This window comes from Arctopsyche grandis, chromosome 4, assembly GCF_051622035.1.
Source record: "Arctopsyche grandis isolate Sample6627 chromosome 4, ASM5162203v2, whole genome shotgun sequence".
In the NCBI taxonomy this organism is placed as follows: Eukaryota; Metazoa; Arthropoda; class Insecta; order Trichoptera; family Hydropsychidae; genus Arctopsyche; species Arctopsyche grandis.
Window position 1 is genome coordinate 25,732,622 of NC_135358.1, and position 20,073 is coordinate 25,752,694.

A 20,073-nucleotide genomic window follows, 5' to 3' on the forward strand; every position below is an offset into this window, starting at 1 on the left:
GCAGAAACAGCGAAGGGAATGAAAAAATTTCAAATTAAATCCGAACGGTTTGCGTAATTAAGTTAAATTAATATCGACTTAATTTTTTTTCCGTATTGTTTACAACTTTGCGTAATTTATCATATTATTATACATATAATTTCCAAAAAAATAAAACACTTAAAATTTTAATAAAACTTGAGAAACAATTTCACCTCGTAACTTTTTTTACATTGAATCTGCAAGAATAACTTCGCTTCTAGTTAATTAATAGGAACATAATACTAACGTAAAATTAATTAATCAAATCCCTTCATAGCTTACACTACACTGCACAAGTTAAACATTACACTCGTCCAAAATATCTTATAATATTTAAATACATATTAATTCGATCGTCTTATATTTGTCATTTTGAATATATAGACGGAATATGATGCACCGCATATACATATGTATGTAGCTTTAAAATTTCCGTATGAATTTCGTTAAAAATCCCACACATTCCGCTAATAAATTTGAGGGGCACCGTTCGAATGGCTTACAACCCTTCACCGAGACTAGGGAAAGGGGTAGTTTACACCCCTGGGATGTGAGGGTGGAAAAAAGTCATATCGTTCGCTGCGGTTGGACACGCGCTACGTAAACGGGTCGTAAACATTGATCATCACCCCCTCATATTTATACACCGCCGACGTTAAAATATCCCCAAATTTATATTTTTCTCGTAAATTACAATATAAAAATATACACATATCGCACCTATAGTCAATAGACCCTATTAACTTACAAACCTATGTATGTATGTACAATGAACTTGCAAAAGATTGAATATCGCACGGGGAATTCGCATTGCGAACCGACGAACGATGCAAATCCGCAAAGTACACACGACTGTTCCGCAACAGTCTGTAACATTGTCTGTAACAAAGGACTGAGAAGTCTACTCAAAGCCTTTGAGAGGCTTTATTTCAACTTTTTAATCGAAAGTTTGCCCCCTCGGAATTACAAAATTCTGTTATATTTCTAATATCTTTTATCAACAAAAATTTTTACGATATTATATTTTTAAATTAAATATGCAAGAATAATGTTTTTTGCAAAATGTACTCTTTCGTGCCATTTCGTCTTTGTAGTTTTCTCTTAGAAACATCTGAAATTTAAAGAAAAAATATTAATCCCATTATTCGTACATATGTACATATGTATGTATACGTGAAACTAAAAAAAAATAATTAAAAAAGTGAGTTAAAAATGTTTAAATTGGTAAAAATTATCAAATTAAATAGCATTAAAATATATAATAATCCAGTAGAGTTAGCTAATAGTTTTTTTTATTTATAACAAAATATTAACGGAAGAGGAAATAAAGAGACGAATGATATTATAATGGGGTAAATTTGGGTGAATGAATGCTATTTTAATAAAAAAAATATTACTTTGGTAGAAGGAGAAAGGTTTTGCCTGTAATAACTAATGAATTCGAAAGTTGGGCATTGCATTTCAAAATACAATGCTTCTAATATATTTGTTTTAAAACATACCACAGTGTCTTCACAGATTACCCCAACACTGTGGCCATAAAACAAATTTTTTTAAAAACGTTCACAAAATTTAATTAAAAATTATATAAATACACAAAAAAAAATAACGATAAAATAAAACATTAAAAAAATGTAAATAAAAAAGAAATTTAAAAATAAAAAATTGAAAATTGATAATTGAAAGAGACTTTGTATGTTAGTTTGTAAGTATTTTTGGTTGGAAATCGAAAACAAGTCAAAGTTTCTATGACGACGATTCGATTGGTTGAATATTATTTTTTTTCGATTCAAATAAATTCAATAAAAATAAATACATATAATATTTACTATTAGATTCGTTATGTTTACGCTGTTTATATTACAAAGACTGAGCGAAGCCGGGTAAAACAACTAGTATAGAATAACGAAGAGAGACAGGAAATGAAACGCAAAGGTGAGAGGCATGAGAAGAGAAGCTGACATAGCGGAGCAAGAGAAGAAATTAAATGACAATGGTCGGTTCCATAGCTACATAGAATAATGGATGTGATAAGCAAATATCAGCATTTGAAGGCTGCTTTTCAATTAACCATAGACCCCTTGATTAGTGACCAAATCAAGGGAGCAAGAACGCATTCTTTTTTCTAAGAAATTTTCTAAGTATAGTGATATAAGTACAAAATTTGCTCTATAATAGAAAGATCTACCCAAAAAAATATAAACGGATGCAGACAAGGCCACAAATGTAATAAATAGACGAAAAATCAACCCAATTACATGCGTCTTTCAGACGTTAATCTAAAGTTCATACCCCCTCAAATTTAATTACAATCTCAAAAAAAAAAAAACAAACAAACGAAAATAAAAATAAAATGAAACAATTACGCACAGTATAAGCAAAAGCAAGCATTCCATTTAATGTAATCTATTTATAAAATTTATATCCATCGTCAACATTTGAATAGTCGTTATACAATATTATGCACAATTTCACAACGGAAACTACGACATTTGATGCTAGTAAAATATATTCAGTATACCCAATATTTCCCAGCACGCACGTAATTGCGACGACATGTTGCAAATATTGCTCTTTTTTATTTTCGGATATAAATTTACACGTGGAACGCTCTCTCGTCTGAAGGAAAATCCCCCCTCCCCTCCCCCTTGGCCCCTTCACCATCTCCGCCACCCACTTCTTTCAACCCGTTTACGGCAAAAACGAAACGGCAAAGGGGCTTAGGGTATAATTTACTATTGCCGCGTGAGAAATGATGATGGCGTCGCTTTTAAAAACACAATTTCCCCCCCCTTTATATTGTTTCGTTCGCGGCGCAGACTCTGTCAGATGGTCCATTGTTTTCCCAAATGGTCGACCAACTGTATCTCGACGTCTCATTCATACAGTGTTTGTATCTATTATGTATATATAATATATGTATATATGTATATATATATATATACATATATATGTATATATATATATATATATATATATATATATATATATATATACACACAAGTATATCTCCCTCCGCACTAGCCGCGCCATTTAACCCCCCTCCCCCCGTCTATCGGCTAATCCCACTTGATAATGCCGAAAATTAAACAATGAATTCCTCGTAATAATTAATAAATGGTGCGATTCGTAATTAAAATTAAATTTTAACAAAAGGTACAACCAAACACTCTTGTACTGGCATTATTCCCGGTGAGACAATCTAGAGGTATTTTATATTCATGTCAAATATATATTCATGTCAAAATATTATACAAATATACTTAATTGGCTATTTTCAAGTACCTTTCAAATTAAGTGTTTCTTTGATCAATCAAGTCAAGTAAAAAAAACTCAAATAATTTTTATTTTAGTGAATTTGTACTGTTTTAAGACAAAGTGCATATTATTATTCTTTCTCATAAAAAAGTCACAACATTCAATATTTGATGGACGAAAGAAGTGCTCAAATAGTACCCAAGAGAATGTAAAAGAGGGCAAAGAAGGCCACAGGGGAGATAGGTGGATAAAATCATAAAAAAAGGCATGGGATGAGATGGATGAGAGTTGCTCAGAAACGAATAGAAGCGTGTTGCAGAGGCCTCCATCCAGCAGTGGATGGCGATGGATATTACGATGTTTTAAAACATCTGAAAAAATGTATTTATTATATACTGTTTTTATGTAACTTGTCTTATCAATAATGAAATAATAACACTTCTAATAAACTACCTACATAACATACATAGCTTCTTCAAAATTTTTTTTAATAATTGAAAAAAACAATATTCCCGGAATAATTTTTATTGCCAGTATAATACAGATTCAAATTATTTTACAAAATCTAATATATAGCACTAATATGGATATAAACGCAAATTAGTCAATGTTGACGTTGTAAACCTTAACTTTTGACTTCAATCCAAATAGAGCTTAAATGTTACATAAGAATACAATGTATAGGTACATATGTACAAAAATACACAGCAATCATCAAATTATAAAATACATACATAGGTACATACATACAATATGCATAACTTCACCAGTTGAAGAATGAAATTTTAACATTTTATAAAAAGGCAAAAGGGAAATTAAGTATACATTCACACCCACAAGTTCCGAAGTGAGTTGATACAAAGCACTGGTACTTCCCTTGGTTTTTTTACGACACTTCTTCACTCAGTCGGTATTTACCGTCGACCCACCTTTTCGTCAAAGGCCAAAATAACGGAAGGCAAGGGGGTGGGTAAGGGGGTGGACGGGATGCATTAAGGCGCAGAAAAAGTCGAGTGTTGTTCACACTTTGGGACTTTACGAGCTGTGTGTGGAGCTTCGTTTCGACGGGGATTTCAACACCGTTTGACACCACCTACCACCGACCCTCACTCCCTCAACCCTCAGTCAGCAGTGGGCCCTTTTCCTATGAATAATATATGTGTGCGTTTGTCGAGTTCGCGACTCTGGGATTGTGTCGTGCGCCACAAGTGGCACGCGCTCCCGACCTCTGCCCGCCCCTACCCTACACCCTCCCCTCACCCCTGGGGGCCCCATCCCCCTCCTGAGGCCCCTCTGGCGCACTCCGGATCCTCTCAGTTCACTGGCGGGCTCCGACGGGCGAACTCGTCGACCGGAAGTGCTTTGCCGTAAACCGCGTTGGTAGGCGTGTCGCGAAAACTTGCTACGATTCTTCGGCACTTGTTCTAATTTTGCTGACTTTTTTATTTTTAACATGAATGTGATACAAATCACATGAAATAAAAAGTGTATAAACAATGTAAACATCTAATTTCATTATTAAATTCTGCTCTATATACTGATTAAAAACTTTTGAGTGAAAAGCGCAGTTTGCGCTTTGGTCGAGGTCTATAAGGTAAATATGTATTTTTTACAAACCTCCTTTTTATTAATACACATAATAATTGTTATGTGTATTAATAAAAATAATAACATTGATAATTCTGTTTTTAAAATTTCTTAGTCATATATATAAAATAAAAAGTAATTTTTCGTATATATGACGTTAGTTCATACCAAAAATAGTTAATTAACTAATAGTAATAAATATAAAGTAAGTATTCAACAAATAAAATACATTTAAACTTTTTAAATGCAAAATCTGTTGGAAATTTGCTTGCAACTTTTATTAGAAATTTTAATATTCAACATATAAAATTATTATAAATCAATTTAATATACATAAATAAGAAAATATTTTTTTCTAACAAACAGTTGAATATATGTAAATACAGTCTAATTAAGTTATGATGAATTTATTTCCATAAAATGAAAGTTTGGGAACAGGAATATGCTATTTAATTATACTATAAGTAATTTTGATTATACTAGAAATTTCGTTATTTTGGAATTAATTATAACAGAATTTTACTATACATACACATTTATAGGCATGATAAAATATAAAAAACAATGCACTACTAGTATGTAGGATTATAGAAATATTATGTTGTTAACTATTCAATTTTTTCTTTCAAAAGAATGTTACATCATAAGGTTTAATATTTGATCGATACTTAAAATTCTAATTAGCTCTCCAACTTATCATATAATTTAAAGGAATTTAAGATATTTCAACACATGCATATGTACGTTTATACATATGGATGTACATATGTATCAGTATAACAACGACGCCGCCGCCCAAAATATAATTCGTTAACTCATTATATATTATACAGATTATACATATATGTACATATGTACATTATTTTAAAGAAAAAAATGATTAATTTGATTTATATGGACATTTTCAATATAATACCAGGTTGGCATTTCACTATCACATTATTCCCGAATTAAATGATATGTTTCCAAAAGCTCAGACACATATGAGCTGCTATATTTGAAAGTGGCAGAAGTTTGAGTTCCAAAAACACTATTTATTTTATTTTCTTTTCTTTTAATTTGATATGTCCAGAATCTAGAAAAATCAGAATAAACGCTTTACAGGCCACCAGTATTTTGAAATATTGTTAAATGCAAAACATTATATTTAATGTTTTGCGAAATGTAGCCTTTTAACGAAGAAAAGTAGCCTTTTGCCACTTTCAATTATAACTGCTCATATTTAAGTACATATGTACATACATATACTTCTTGACGAGAACACCAGGTGCAGACTTCTTTGTTTTTTTTTTAAATATTTAAATGAATTATTAAAATTGGATCAAATAAGACATCGAGTCTTTTTTCACAGGCTAAACCTTGCTCGTCATCATTGGCTCATATCGAGGCTTTACTGTATTAGATACAAATTTGAGAGGCGATGAGTTTTCCGGAAAGAATTAAAACTTTATATTTTAATCCCTTCTTAAAATATGTAAATGGAAAACGATTATTTTCGTGAGATCTCAAAGCATCGATTTTTATTCTTCCACCTCTCCCTCCCATGACAAATTTAACCATCCCTTCTGTAGGTATGCAATTATTTTGATAACAAGCTAATCATATTGAAAACTTATATAATAGAAATTCCTTAGGATTTCTAAGCATGCGGATCTAATTATTTTATTAACCAGCGTGTTGTAGCTAAGTGTGACAATCTTGCAATAGTTTGAATTAGTGAAGCGAAATTTACACCACCACGAATACATAATGGTGGAAAATTGCGAGGTCGCAATGTTATTAATTATCATTGTTGTGAATTTTCGCTGATAACAATGAGCATATTCGTCGTCGTGCGGGGAAAGTTTATCAAACTCGAAATTCAGTCGAGGACCTCTTATGTCGAATGGAAGTTGTCTGAAATTATCCAGTTTCTGAATGCGACCCCCTTTCAGAACAATTCAACGCAATTCTCTCAAAGAACCAGAGATCGCACATTCTCAAACAGTTGCGGCAATGCGCGCACACAAAAACCGAAGATACGATCCGATATTTCCATATTAAACTAATTAATAATGCACATGTACTGATACCAATGAACGTGTACGACTGTGCTATCGTTCCACTTAATAAAATCATCGTAGATTCATGGGAAAGCGTTTTTTTCAGTATAACGAAAACATTATGCGTATATTCTACTGCCTACATAAGTACCTATATGTATATATATATATATATATATATATATATATATATATATATATATATATATATATATATGTGTGTGTGTGTGTGTATGTAGGCTAAGCATAGATATATCATTGTGCGTTTTATATAATATTAGTAGTGGAAAAGAAAGTCATATTCATTCTTTGCTACACATTCATATATGTGGTTTTGTTATCTTTGAAATACGGCTTAAATTTATTACATTTTTAATAATATATATTATAGTGAAAGGAACACTTTGTGGTTTTCAAAATATTAATATCGGGAAAATCAAGTGAAAGTTATGCACGCGTGGTACAGGTGAAGAAGAATATTGAAAAAAGTACTTTTCAACTTATATCGTTATTAAATTTCTAAACTGAGAGTTGTGAATTATTCACCATTTCTATTATATTATATATTCTATTTCACAGGTTCACATACATATATGCCTAAATTCTGAACATTTATTTTAAAAGTATAATTACTGGTCATGAATTCAATCAATACGCTCAATGTTTTGGATTTTTTTCATAAAAAATATTTTTATGAGCAGTGCCAAAAGATCTGATAAAAATGACACAACATTAATAGTTATAAAAATCGCAAAAATATATATAACCAAATTAAATAGATTACTTCCACGCAAATTACGTCTTATATATGTAATGCTGAAATCACAATTGTAATCAAGCATTTATTACAAAATATAAGTACAATTTATATCGTTAAAAATATTGATATTAAAAATGTATGGTAATAATTTCATTTGAGATCATTTTTTTTTATTTAAATACAGATTATACCTCTAAATCTTTTAATCTAAACGGTGACTTTTGATAAAAAAAAAAACCTTCAATAGATACTTGTATGAAAACTTGTATTAGTCAAAATCTACAAAGAAATATTTTTTAAATAAAAAGTGCATGTTTTCCAAAAACAATAGACTCATTTTACTTTTGAAACGAACCAGTCTCACATAATATTTTACATAAGCTTCCATTTACACAATTTTAATTCCTGTTTCAATTGAGCTATCAAAATTTCAATCTGGACGGGTTTTCTTTCTTCTCTTTGGCCGCGCGAAGCCTTGGTCGCTTTCGCAATCTTTCAACATTATCAACCCTAATTAATTACGGTTGTATTGTGCGTGTTGGGGTCCATTATTACCCCACCATACACATTACACGTAATTTATATAATATTCGTACGCAATACAAACAATATTCTTACAAATGTGCGATAAAAACAAACACAATACAATTTTACCCCAATGTCTGTGTATGCTCTAATGACTAACGGGAAAAAAGTATATAAATACTAACGCAATCGTAATTTATACACGTGGCTATTTAAATATATGTTTATGACGTGAAATGTGTTCACAAAACGTTATACTTTATTAGAAACTTAGCGTGTACCCAAATCGAAACACAATTATCTACCAATAGTCGCCTCATTTTCGTTAATTTTCATTTTATCGTAGGTATATTGACCGTTTGCGGTATTATACAATGAACGTTTCGAATTCAATTAAATTCAATTTAACCTACTTTTTTTCCTTTTTTCGTCGATCGATTGATCGTCGGACAAATGGCAAGTTCAAAGTGTTTCATTCATTTTGTCTATGAATAATGAACACAATGGGAGGGGAAAAACCTTTAAAAAACATCAAAATTTAAATTCTACTTTCGTATTCAATTTTCACTAATTGATTCCCAGTACACTCTATACGAAAAGAATTAAAAATTAAAATACAATGAAACCAGACGAACTTCCAAAGTATAATATTTTAATACGAAAACAAAAGATTTACAATTTACGTACATCTTTTGAGAGCTTTTACATATTTATATTTTATTTCATTCTTCTTCTAATGCCGAATCCGTATTCGGACTTAGGCGACTACCATGGGCAGACATCGTTTATGGCCCGTGTGAATTCCTACATATAAATATGCTAGATTTGGTATCAAAGCAAATTCTGATTTTCGCAAGCACATTGGGAGGCACATACGTGTCAAAGAAGGCGTAATTGAATATGACATATTGTAGTAAGCTTAGAAGAATCTTCTGAAAATTCTCGGATTAAAACCACATTACAGCGGTTTGGCCGCTTTCCAATTATAAGTTTTCATATTCACAGACAGGCAGATATGACATGATAAGACTCACAGACAACTTATAAATGAAACTTGCGGAATTCACTAATTAAGCAAAATATTCCTTTAACACGTAGGTACGTATTAGTTACATTTATTTATTTATTTTACATGGATGCACTCATATCTTTTTTACATTAAACACGACATATATGGTCAAACATTGTAAAGAAATATTTTAAGTACTATACAAGGCAAACAAAAATTCAATTAGCATCCACAGAGACATATGTATGTACATACATATATGGTCAAATTTATAGCATAATATACAAATCAGCGAAACTCGAAATTTGCGAGAAATAGGTAAAGTTCGCTATTTTGCTGGAACCGTTTCAATGAAAATCAGATAAATTGACAAACACTGGTAGGACACGATCGACCTGGAGTCACATATCCATGGTCTGGCCAGCAACAACCCGTGGGATAGAACCCGTGACCACTTTGTTTGAAATTATTATATGCTTACCACTAGTCTAGGCTACAGGTTACAAATTTAATACACATTTGAATACAGCAATCACCACAGTTTGATAAATACTGATCTGATAATTTAAACGGATAAAAAAACTGCACAGAGGCTGAATTTCAATTTTCAATTTAATTAATAGAAAGGCTTAGCAGTGATGTTAAATTTACAAAACTTACTATTTTTACCGTGATTTTACGAAAAATACGCGTACTCTCATAGAGTTTCCGGAAAATTCGGACAGTCCATAATGAGTTGAGTTAGATAAAATGGCGACACAACAATTAAGTTAGATAAAGAAAACTTTAACAGGAGACGATCAATCTGTATATAATAACTATTCAAATCTTATCAGCAGCGTCTATAAATCGAATAATTCCTCAATTTCGGCCGGGATTCCAACCCTCGACCCATCTAACAGTAAACAATGACTTATAAAGTGTACTACGCTGTGGCTGTAATATATTATAATACATATCTGAAAAGATAGACATTTATAATAAATACTATTGTTTTAAAACATAATATAAAATGTGTCATAGTATAGGCATAAATAGCGCAATGTTGGTAAGTTGACAAGACCTAATTGTTGAAATCAACCTTTTAAAATGTCAAGACGATATAAAAATGAAGCTGAAATAAAAAATGATAAAAATGAAGTTCACTTGGATTTTCTTCTATTTCTTCTATATTTTTTTTCATTTCAATGGATATCTTTAGAAAGGAATTTATATTAAAATCAACGTGAAAGTTACCAAAGCAAAGGACGATATGTATACCTACCATATAAAATAGTACAAATACAATCCAAACAATCCATCACGATCCAAAAATGATTCACCGCCACAAGAGGGCTTAGCTTTGGAAGCAGACACAACTAGGACCCATATCAATTATCTAACCATTACAATCAATTGGAAACAGCATAGGAGCAAAATGTCGTAAAATCGGTCGCTCGAAACGAGACAACAACGGAAGCGCGTTAACGCCGAACGCTATCGATCAGTCTGGCCATTTTATGAACGTACATGCTATTACCTATTTCCGGACTGTATAATGAAGCTAAGCGATTCGTTGATTGCTTTGCGAATCGCTTTTTAATTGACGTTTCAATCGGATGGCTGATGTCCGGCCAGCGTCTCATTGGCAAATTCCCGAACAACTCAACTTTACCACTTTATCTCGGACGGAGGCGACCATTTATCATCGCTAAAGTTTGCTTTCCACGCACCACTCCAGACAGAGAGGGAACGTTTCTTGGGAAGAAAGGAACGGGAAGGGCCTTTGTCTTTGGTTTATCTATTAAAATACTTTGGAGGGCTTCCATTGAAGCGCCCTTCCTCTCGCGGCCGACAATGGCGAGATAAAAATAGATAGCGCGTTCAGCGAAAGTAGAGGGACTCGAACGCAAATGAATCCATTTTGTGCAAAACCTAATCCCACCCCCCGTCTCACCCCATTTCGTATAACAAAACACACCCTGCAAACAACAATGGCCGTTGCCTGTTTAATTACCGTCCCTTTGAACCCTTTAATTAGCTACCCGGCCATATTAACTTTTTTTCCATCTTCCCCACACGCATTCGTACCAAACGTACTAGTACTAAATAATAAATGTCAAACGGTTCCATTTAAGGAATGCTCGAAAGGGCTCATTTACTAATGATATATTTACTCAAATGACACAGTTGTAAGAGGGATACTAAATGTTTTCTTCGACCGTTTTCGTTGCTGCTGCCACGCCAATTAAGTTACCGGAATGTGAATAAAACAAGCAGAATTTGAAATGGGATACGTTTGGATAACCCAATTTTACATCAATTTAATCTAAAGGACCTTCCTCGAATGAGATGTATATAATTCGATATATATTGATAAGTTGAAACTGATTATTGACGAGCCATGTAACAATTTATAATTCATCGTATGTTAAATACATATATACAAACGTATTTACCATAAATCACCCGAATCAAGATTGCTAATATTGCTTTGGCCAAATAAATAAAATAAACTAATAAAAATATGTATGTATGTAATGAGATTACCACCATAATATAATTTTTACTGAAATATTTAAAGCTTATTAAAATTAAAATTTACTAGAACTCCGAAAAATATTTGTATATAAGTAAATTTAATATTAGATCATCAGATTTTATTATAATATCGATGGTTTGGTGTACATATGTATGTATATTGTATGTCCATTTTTGAATTTGTATCGAATTTTAAGTTTGTAAATGTTAGGATAATTCAAGTTTTTCCTTTCAAGGTAATTTAAGTGGTATACATAAAAATTGACATACAATATCCGTACACAAAGCCATCGATATACATATGTATATGCAGTGGCGGACTGGCCATACAAGCGAACATGCCCGATGGCATGTGGGCCCCACTATCTGTTAGAAAATATGGGCCCTCAGTAAAATTAAATAACTTTTTAACTATTTATAGGATATTGCAACTTTGGGACCTAAAGTTTGGGTATTTCAACAAAACAAATTTCTTACGATATACACAAACAACTAATACCTGCTTTAACAGCCCAAGGATCGGTTAACTTTTTTTATTAGGCTCGAAATGTAAGTTTCAACATTTGCGTGGGCCCTTTTGCCGGGCCCATTTCCAACCTCAATATTATGTATATACCAATACCTATGTAACAACTAACTACTGAAATAAAAATGGGAATAAACAAATTTTCGTGAAAAATATAAACATAATTGCATAAAACAATTTTGATAGGACGATTCATCATCAACCAGCGATTTAAATTTACTTCATACTTTCAAAATAACATTTGATTATACTTCGATGATATAGTAAGATTTAAATACACAATTTTAAACAGTTTCCGAATATAAAATCTATTCCTAATTTAGACACATTCATGTAAATAGAAATATAGGATAGGGGCCCCCTCCCCAAAATCCCGATTTTCGATTAACATTCATTGAAAATATTATGCATTTTTTTCAGGGACGTAATTTGGGGTGGCCATAGGGGGGCACTCGCCCCTCTAAACTAAGGAATAGTGTGAATTTAGAAAATATTATGAATTTAATGATTAATGAGATACTACGGATCTATGAATGCTACGTTTATTTCTTATGTATGTTACTTTTGGGTAACTAATAAAATAATCGCTGCTATGTGCTTTGAAGAGAAACAAAACAAAACTTTATCTATTGTTATTACGTACATGTACATAGATAAAGTGAAAAGACAGTTGGTAGAAATTAAGTTAATTGATAGTTTTTTGATGACTCAGTTTGATGGTCGATTAATGTTGACCATGTGAAGATTTGTGGAAAAAAATTTTCGCCTGCGGCGCTTTTTTCTCTTTACATAATATTTTTTTATAATTACTTTTTCAAAAATAAGCTTATTTTTTTCATATTTTATAACTCAATTAGGTGTATTCAAAGAATATTTTCCATTTTTATTCAGATATAAAAAAGATTTTTTGAAAAAAAATTCAATTTGACCAATCTTTGCCTGCCCCCCCCAAGAAAAAGCTGAAATGACGTCCCTGACGTGGTGGATAGAAGAAAATTTTGTTATATGGGGGGGGGGGGGACAAATTTTTTTAACCCTGGGGGGCCCCCCTTTGACTCCTGGCATGCACTGATTTCAGTCCCAGTCCGCCACTGTGTATATGTATATATACATATGTACGTTGAAATAAACCAATTTCTCAACTTAAACACACGTATTTTCCAATACACCTGTATGTATTTGAGATTTATATTTTTATAGGTTTATATTATGATTCTGATGAAAATATTAAATGGAAAAAAATGATGATTATACTCAAAATATTCTCAATGATTTTCATTTGAGAATACAGATAAAATTTATAAATATTATCATAAAAGATTTCACATCATGTAATCGATGTACGTATTCCAAAACATTATATATGTACATACATATCTATGTACGTATGTATAATATATAATGTACGAATCTCAATATGATGTATGTGCATATAATGTAGTCAATCTCTTTGAATTTGAAGAAAATCAATAAGCCACTCTTTCAAACATTTTTTTTTTTAATTCATAAACAATAGGTTTGTACTTTATTAGTCATCGCGGCATGCCCACTGAACCATACATATATTCAAAAAATGTCTCCCGTTGTTCTAAAAACTTTGAAAAAAAATCTGAAAAATTGAAAAAACGGCATTTCAAACACGTAAAATATTACAACCATCAACCGATTTTTTGTATTATTATTTAAGACATTTCGGAAACTTAATGGTTGCACCGCGTTCTCACGTAATGTATTTTCGTACGTACAGAACGGAGGGGTGAACTTTTCACGTTTCGTTTTTCTCCAACGCTTTCATATTTACGTTCAAAGTTTACCACGGTTGTATGGTCAGATAATGGACTCTCGTTCCGCGATATTAGAGCAAATTTATGCAAATAACCTCTGTATTTTCTGTTTATTAAAAGAGCTTCATGACACACACAAACTCGAGCTTAATTTTCGCCCCCTAATTACGGGCGCCTCTCGAGTTAACAAAAAAACCCGAGTCGGTCGGGTCGTTCGTGATTTTCCTTTGCGGTAAAAAGTCTTGCATTTAAAAGTGTATAATAAAAAATATAAAAAGCACCAAGGGCTAATTTGAGCCTACGGTGATCGATAATCAATTATAAGTTCGGAGAGTCCAGGCGGCGTGGGGCCATTACGAGCCCTTAATTACCATCATTAGCCATGGGGCAATCATCGATTTTAGCATTAATTGATTACGTGTGGTGATTTACAATTTTCTCACTTCCTCAATAAATTACGTACCCTCATCCCTCTCACCCCTCCCCCAAACGTAGGCCGCCCGTTTGATTCATATCCTATATATTTCGCAACACAAACATAAATAGCCTAAACGATGCTCATTAATTTTGATTATACGCGCGTTCAAATACGCCCCGAAATCAATACGTGAACTTCTCTTATTTCGCGGCAAATGAACCACGCACACGCCTAATTTTTCGAAAGCCGCAAAATGGCAAAGTTTTCCGTCAAAAGTCGAAAATTTTGACAGCAAGTGATTATTGAATATGATTGATTTTTTATTATTTTTGCTGAAGTATCATACTCAATATAATTTTACAAAAACTGAATTCAATTATAATACATACATATGTATGTTATATGTATATCGCGTGCCGCTATAGCGCGTCTTGCTCATTTTTTCAAATAAATATATAAAACCCTATATGGGGAATACAGATAATGAAATCTTAATCACCGTAAGATAAACATCATTATATCAGATATGTATATAAATCTTGTCATTAACAACGACTCCGTATAGTTAATCAAATACCATCCGACTCTTTGAGTAGTCATTACCAACGACTTCGTGTAGTCAGTCAAATACCATCCGACTCTTTTAGTAGACAATACTATCAAGACTCCACAAGTGATAGTCAATACATCAACCGGCCTAAAAATGACCGGTATCTCATTCTACATAAGTTCACCGTTCTAAAATTAAATGTGTTTCGAATATACATATAATATTAAAATAACAATAAAATAAGTATAACGTTTTTAATTATAATAAAAAAATATTGATTGGGAGTTGATTGAATGACCATCCACTTCATCAAGTAGTTTTTAAAAATATAAACTACATTACTAATAACATGATAATGACCATCAAACATAATGAACATACATATGTACATACGTACATACGTACATAATATCACTGAAATTTTTGGTTATTTGATTTGATATATTTGAAATTAAAAAAATTACCTTTCTTTCAACGGAAAACAAATATACATACATATATCAAGAAATTATTGAAATAGCTGGAATTAAATATTTTCTCTTTATAACCTACATATACCTATGTACGTACATACTTTAAACCCCTATTATTCTTTGTCATTGAACAATTGGATTTCTTCCAAATCCTAAATCATTTTCTCTCTCAGTCGTATTATGAACGTATAAATCAATTTCAAACACAGTCCAAACTAAACGTGCTTTTCAATAAAGACAGACCATGACGTAATAAACAAAGCGTTTAACACAGATACACAAACGTGCCATTCTCATTTTGCTGAATTCGCGAAAGCGCGACTTGTCACACGGATCACGCTTAATTAAATTAAATAAACTTTCATCGCTTTTCATCACACCAACGTTATTTTCATAGAAAATTAATTAAATTTTCCCAGAATGAGAAAATTAGGTACCGATTAAAGACCCACAAAATATTCCACAATTTTATGTGATTTCGTCGACGTCGTTTTCGTATTTTAAATATCGCTAACTTTGCAAATCCAAATTTTCAAAATTATAATAAAAATTTTAAATAATAATTACATATTTTCAATGAAATTAATGAAACATTGTGGATTTAATTTTTACTTTATATTATTCATAAAAAACGAAAAAAAATTTTATTTGTACGATTGCTGTCAAGCACCTAAATTTAAAAAAAAATTTGGTGCTCGATTTACTTAATTGATATACATATGATGTATCCATTTTTTTTTAAATTTCGTTTTTAATTGGAAATTAAATTAAATTAAATTATTACCGGGCAGAAAATTACGCGATCCATCATATCGTCCTCTGAAAACACCCCCGCATCTCTCCCTCCCCTCAGCATCATCTAATGAATTTCCCCTAATAAATATTTGACGTGCGGTCGATGAGCCATCATTATAAACTCATCACTCATTTTGTGTTCTATAACGGTCAAATCCAGGGTTATAAATCATCATAACGTTTTAACGGGTTTGTGTATTTTATTATTAAAAAATTTAAAACATTAAAATATTATATAGCATAACATATGTATGAATATTTATATGCATAACATATGTATGAATAAAATACGCTAATTAAAATTCATAGAGACGATGACTTATGTTTCCGTGAGAGATTCTATCAGAGACGAAGTTATACTAAATAATTCCAATGCGTAATAAATATTAGAATGAGTTAAAAAACCGTTATTTTTTTTCCAAATTTAGTTGCATAACAAATTAGTCAGTTAATATAAAACATACGACTTTTCTAACGTATTGTGACTCCTTTATTATACCATATTTGTATTAGCTCTTGCTATTAAAATTCTAAATTTACCAATTATATTGATAAAATTCTATCAAAAAATCCAATTCACTTCTTACATACAGTAAAATCAAAAAAATCAAGATACTGAATATAAAAAATGTGACCAACCATTCGGATGTGACTTTATCTATGTATTTGAGGAATATAAGAAGGTCACAAAAAAAAATTCGTTATTGAACGATACAGACACATTCACACATACCGGCAGCATTTTTAAATACTAATACATATGTAGCTATGACAGGATTTTCGATACAAATTGAGTGCAAATGTATGGAAAAGACTTGCACAAGACAAAAGTTCTACTTCCGGCTACTTTTTTTTCATTTTTTTTTATTAATAAAAATCACATTAAATATCAAGAAAATAAAAATAATTAAAAAGGTCAAAATAAAATAATGAAATAATGTTTAAAAAAAAAATACTTCTTCCGGTTTACGAATTCTGACCAAAAGCTTATCAGCTCTAAGTTAGTACATAAATAATACAAATACAAATTTTCAACGTGACGGGTTCAGGGATGTGGACAGAATCGTGGCTACAACCTTTTTGACCATTCTAAGAGGAAAAAATCCCACTTCCGGTTTATTAAATTTAGTGATTTTTTTTTATTTTCATCACATTGATATAAGAATTACACTTGAATATTTTCGTGATGAGTTTTTTGCCCACATGTTTAAGGGGTCGAAAAATCTATGTATTTATATAGATATATATATATATATATATATATATATATATATATATATATATATATATATATATATATATATATATATGTATTTATATAGATATATATATATATATATATATATATATATATATATATATATGTGTGTGTGTGTGTGTGTGTTTATGTGTGTATGTGTATGTACATAATACATTTATATTCTAACCGCAAAGTCATAACCCACTACAATTCACATCTTTAAGTGCAAAATTTATTCCTAAGGTCGACACTCCATCCCAGTTCATATATTCAAAAGTTAAACGAAACACTAAACGAAAAGTTTACAACCACCGACTACATACTCGCAAACATACATACATACATATAATACATGGAGTGCGTGAAAAGTCCCACGCGGGAAATCCTCCCGCCATTGCGGCAAGAGCACATTATAATCGCATAAAACGCGTTAACCCTTTCTTCCCGCGGGCACTAGAATATTTTAGTATGTTAATTGCGTCGTTCCCCCACTTCAAATCGTTTTTAAATTTCGCTTAAAAGTGAACGTGGCTTTCCGGTCGAATGAGGATTTTAAGCTCAGCGGCCAAGCTTATTTGCAACTTCTCGTCCGACGGTGCAAAACTTTAACTTTCAACCCCCCATCCCATCCAGCATCCCCGTCTTTTCCACCCCTACCCAACGCTGCTCTAAATACAAATACCCAAATAAGTTTAAAACTTCGATTCAATGTTCGGCAAAGCTTTCATCGCCATCGTATTTTTTTTTTGCTCCTTCTTATTTTGGATTATACCTCTATATATGTATTATATATACACTTTTTTTTTTGCTCGGTAGGCTTTTTAGCTTCGTGGTAAATTCAGTTTTCTTCGCGCATAATAAAATAAAGTTGAAATTCGATTTATATAAGGCCGATAAGCGTTCGGTCGGGACAACTTTGAACCTAAATATTTAATGAGTCTTCAAATCGAGCGACACGTAGCTATAATATAAACTGTTGTGTTAAAAATTTTAAACGTAATTGTAGAATGTTTCAAAGTGAAATATCATGTATAAATATATTTTCAATGCGATTATATTATGAATAGCGTTTAAATCAATTACGATAAATATATAAAATAAATGAGTTGTATGTACATTGTATAGTCAGAAATATCATAATATATTTATATGAAAATGGAAGGGATGTATGTGGGTGTGTGGTAAGTGTATAAATAAGTGATAGTATGGAGATTTCGAAAAACAAATTTTAGAATTAGTTAAGCGTTATTATAGATGTATGAATTCGACTTCAACTTCGAATTATCAATTCCTTTCCAAAACCACCCGTTAAAATATCAACCGGCATAACACTAGTTATATAATAGATACTGAGCTTAACACAATTTCAATAATTAAATTATAATAAAAAAATCCAAAAATATTATTTTGATAACATTATACATAATATACATACATATACATAATATAGTCAAAATATCACATGTTTTCTATATAAATACATATGTATGTATAGCATTTATTTCAATCAGATTAAAGTATAAATTAAATAACGTCAGAGAATATATGTATTGACGAGATTTGAATAATAAGAATATAGATTTCAGTGATTGGTATTTCCGATGCAATACATGACAGATTTTCCTGAAAATTATATCGAAAGAGATGAAAACCAGAACAAATATTCAAATGAAAAACATAAGCGTATATATAAGTACATATGTATGTTATACTGGTACAAACATATTTATGTACACACATATGTTTGTACCAGTGGCGTGCCGTCATTGGACTATAGGGACTCAGTTAGTCCCCTAAAATGTTTTACCTAAAATTTAATAATATCAACAATTCAATTACAATAAATTCAAAGCACTGTCCGTATTGATATTGTCCACTCGGAATAGCGAAGTTCAGAACCCGAAACCGAAACAGAAAATGCACGGACTCGCCCTCTCAATTCTGTTCCCTTCGGGGTACTGGCAAATCGTTATGTATAGGCGTTGCTTCAAATAGAAAACATTTTTTAATTTACTCATCTCTTCTCAAAAAATTAATGGAATTTCCACTAAAAATATTCTGATATGTCTATCAAACATCATTCTGAAAAATTCTTTGTTGTTAAAATAACATAATTTTACACAGAACTTCTTGAGCACAAATATCACAAGGGACTCGGCTCACGAAACGTTTCCCTCGGAACAAATCAGTGCGAAGCGCGCTGAAATATATAACGAGGCTTTGGAATATTGTTAGACAAATCATTCAGAATATTATGTTGTGAAGGCAAACAAGATGTTATTAAAAGAGGAAAGCTACTTAGAATATTTCTGTTAACACAAAAATGAAAAATTATACTCATCGCTTCAAGACACATTATTAATAATTCAAAAATTAAAAAAATATTTTTTGTCCATACCTTTTCCACTATTTTGAAAGTCACAGCACGCCACTAGTATGTATATACGAATAGGTACATAAATACTGCAATGGGTACTATAAGTATAATACATTCCGAGAACAAACATTTAATACATAATTAACAAATATTACAAATGAACGATACTTAAATGCTAATAAATACAA